This window comes from Microtus ochrogaster, unplaced genomic scaffold, assembly GCF_000317375.1.
Source record: "Microtus ochrogaster isolate Prairie Vole_2 unplaced genomic scaffold, MicOch1.0 UNK101, whole genome shotgun sequence".
Taxonomy (NCBI): Eukaryota; Metazoa; Chordata; class Mammalia; order Rodentia; family Cricetidae; genus Microtus; species Microtus ochrogaster.
In genome coordinates, this window is record NW_004949199.1 from 614,747 (window position 1) to 618,875 (window position 4,129).

The 4,129-nt window shown below is 39.9% G+C and overlaps 1 pseudogene; it reads right to left on the reverse strand.

Moving 5' to 3' along the window:
* Positions 1-1,400: 1,400 nt before the first annotated feature.
* Positions 1,401-1,923, reverse strand: LOC101995534 (annotated as a pseudogene).
* Positions 1,924-4,129: the final 2,206 nt, after the last annotated feature.

The window sequence follows — 4,129 nt, forward strand, 5'->3', positions numbered from 1 at the left end:
CTCTAGAAATGACAGAGACATCTTGCTGTTTGGACAGTCACCCAAAGTTCCTCTGCACTGTTGGGGCATCCATCTTTAGCCATAAGGCCCATAGTATCCAGCAAACATTTTCATCAAGCAAGAAATTTGAAAGACAGTTTAGTCACTTTTTGTTGCTTCCTGTAGAATATTTCGCAGACTCTTTTATGAGTCAGGAACCCCAATGAATCATCTCACCTTTAGGCAAGTTTAGCAGTACTCTCTCTGCGGGTTCTTTGTGTCCAGTTTATGTAACAGTTCAGGCAAGAACAGTTTTTTGCCTAAATGGCTATCAAACTCCATATGGAGCCTCTTCAATGTCCATCTTCGTCTTGAAGTAGATTGATGCTGCCAGGAGCAGACGTGTCTCATTGTCATGAAAAGCCCTAAGTTATTAAAACATTTAAAATGCCATATTCTGCAGTCTTTGAAAGATATGAAAAATATCTATCTAACTGAATATATCTCTATATATCGAGAAAATTTAATTAACATGACGACAAGCTTTATTATTATTGATGATTATCTATTAACAACCTGTATTTTCTAATTATACATTACATTTTTAAATGAACTACACAATCACAAAACCCTAATCAAGATCAGACATACATATACCTATAACAAAATTGAGCTTAAAACCAATAAAGCAAAATTTATACCAATGTAAACTATTTATATCTATATCATAGTTGGGTGCCACTCTGTAGAAGGAGCAGCGGGCTGCATTCCTGGCACCTGGTTGCCCACACGGCTAGTTTTATACCCGAAGTAATTACACGGAAACTGTATTCTTTTAAACACTGCCTGGCCCATTAGTTTGAGCCTCTTATTGGCTATCTCTTACACATTGATCTAACTCATTTCTAATAATCTGTATAGCCCACAAGGTGGCTTACCAGGGAAGATCTTAACCTGTGGCTGTCTGGCATGGGAGAATCATGGCAACTCCCTGACTCAACTTCATTCTCCCAACATTTTGTTCTGTTTACTTCACCCACCTAAGGGTTTGCCTATCAAATGGGCCTAGGCAGTTTTTTTTTTATTAATTAACCAGTTAAAACAACAGACTAGAAAAAAAATCACTCCCACATCAGAGGAAGGAAGAGAGGGAGAGAGGAGGCAGAAAGAGAGGAAGAGCAGTGTCAGAAGGAGAAAGTGAGGGAGAGTAAAAGAGGCAGAGGGCAAAAACAGTACAATAAACAAACAGAAAAGCATGTCACAATGGAAAATAGATATTTGAATAAAACTGTGAACACTTCAAAGATTACTGTAGAAAGAATCTTAGAATGTGATATGGAGATGTAGCCCAGACACAGAGGAGTCCATCTCATTATGCCTCTCTGATAAGGCTACTTTGTGGCCCAGAGCTCTTTGTGCTCTCAGCACCACCTGCTGGTCATGAGTACTTTGCATGGAGGTTTGTGTGTGAGTTCACAGTAGCTGTCACTCACTGTGTCTCTTGCACAATAATATATGGCTGTGTCCTCAGACTTCAGACTGCCCATTTCCAGGTATAGGGTATTCTTGGCATTGTCTCTGGAGATGGTGAATCAGCCCTTCACAGCGTCGGCATAGTAGATGCTATTACTATTGTAAATATATGCCACCCACTCCAGGGCCTTCCCTGGAGCCTGGCGGACCCAGCTCATTCCATAATTACTGAAGGTGAATCCAGAGGCCACACAGGAGAGTTTTAGGGACTTTCCAGGTTGCACCAAGTCTCCTCCAGTCTGCACAAGCAGAACCTCACATTGGACACCTGCAAACATAGAGATTCCTGATTAGAAAACTCTCACAGAATCTAATTTTCTTCATCCTCATATACACAGATGCACACAGTATCTGGTCTTCATTACCTTTTAAAACAATGGCAAGCAAGAGCCAACTGAGCCCCAAGTCCATGGTGAATGGTGTCTGATCAGTGGTGATGTGTGAGTAGAAGGACCAGGGAACTCAGGTCTGGACTCCTCTGTCTGAGCTGCAGAGTCAGGGCAGTGCTGGTTTTCATTGGCACAGAGAACCCTCATTTGCATGTCTTCCTGCTCTAGTAGCTCTGGTGTTGGAGCCTTGAGAGAAAGCAATGCTTATAACAGATATAAGGCATCAAAATCAACGATGACAGTTACAGAATTTGAAATAAAGTTGTAGTTCTGGATTCTCATTTTCCCTGTGAAGAAAGAATTCACAGCACTCCAGTTAGTTTCTTTATGTGTGTGCACAGAACATGTGGATATTTGTGATCAGGTCTCTTAGTACAAATATGAAATTATGTCTGCCAAAAACAGGAGCTCGGTTTTTCCTACTTTCTGGCATGGAAATGGATCCTCCCTGATGTGGCTCTTTGACAAGGTCACAACATTCAGATGCTGCTAGCATAACTCAGTCTCTGTTGCAAGAACACTTGGGAATTTTCTGAATTTTACTTATTTTTGAGACCATGCTGTCCTCATGCTATAGGAGAATTGGAAGTGAGATATTCCTTGTCACTCTTTCTCTCCACTTCTTTTCACTTTTTCCATTAGCATGAAATGCACTTTTTTCTATTCTCTCTTTGATTCCTTTAAATGCCCACTCCAGTGTTACATTCTGTCATCATTACTCCAGACAACTCATGACTATCTTTATTTTGTGGTAGAATAGTTTTCATTTACCTAATAATACAATTGTCAAAACCAGAATTTTGATTAAGTTTTAGGAAAATCTTATTGTTATTTAAGCAGTTGTCTGGTTTCCCTCCTACTCACCTACTTTCTATTATCACTGCCAGCTTTTGCTTTAACAGCACCAACATTACCCTGTGCTTCATTCTCCTTGCCCCTCACTTAAGATGTCTTCCTTTCCTAGGGCTTGCATTCTAGTTACAAGGTCTATAAAGCAGATGCCAGAACACTTAACACAATAAATCTAGGTTCTGGATATGAAAGAATCCAGGTAGTCTGTGTCCTTCTCAATATTTGTTATAGTTTATGACATAACAGTTTCCAGTTCCAATTACATTCTTCCAAGACTCAGAGAACACTGAGGAGAGTAGATGGAAAGAAGAGGCTAAGCGTAAAGAAGAGCACTGTTAACTGCTGAATTCTGTATTTGACCTGGCTCTCATATCATGAACACATAAAGGCAGTTGTTTTCTGAGTAAGCATACCTAAGAACAAGCCAGTCAAAATCATTGTGTAAATTATTTTTCAGGACTTCACTCTTACTGATGATCTGTTGGGTATAGATCTTTCCTGAAAACTGATACACTTTCTTTTTGTGAATGTGATCATTAGTAGGTTTCTTATTCTACAGTGCCTGGCTACACATGCATGCACACATGGGCAGCATCAACTCGGCTTACAGAGGTCAATAAGTTGTGAAACATTTATTTTGAGGATGATTATTGGTAGCCGAAAGGGAAATAGGATGCAAATGTGATTATATTTAATTGTATATATTTTGAGTATGCAATTTCTCTAAATGAACAAAGAATAGTACCCATTAAATAGTGAATTGTTTTGAAAATAAATCCACAAAGAAAATGCTTAAGGAAGATACTACTAAATATGAAAGAAATGGGTTGGCAAGGCAACCTTTAAAAATAGAAATGGTGATGAAGGTTTATCCACACTTTATATCTAACTACACTGAAGTACCTTGATAATAACTCCAGCATGGAACCATCTAAAATGCTGGCATATGAGGTCTGGGAGAAGAGCTACAGACCTGAGGTGGTTGATGGTGCTTGTGGAGGTGCCCAGGGAATAGTAAGGATTTGCAAGGTAAATACAGGGCTTCTCTTAGGCACACATGGGTCATCTGTCAGGTAGAAAGTAGGACACTGGGCAATTTGAGTGTAAGTGAATCAGTAGATCATGCCCAGGATAATAGATGGGCTAATAACTGGGTTTTGAGAAGAGATCAGAGGTCAAGAAGAGGAACATATTTACTCTTGGATTTTCTAGCCAGGTTGTGCAACTGATGTGTCCCTGCACTGTGAAGGCAAAACTTTAGAGACTCCAGACAGAGAGAGGCTGGGAGAAGAGACACAGAGCACCAGATTACTGGCAAGTGGGGAATGGTTATGGGAGTGATAGGTGCAAGATAGGTCAATATATTGGTGTGTTGA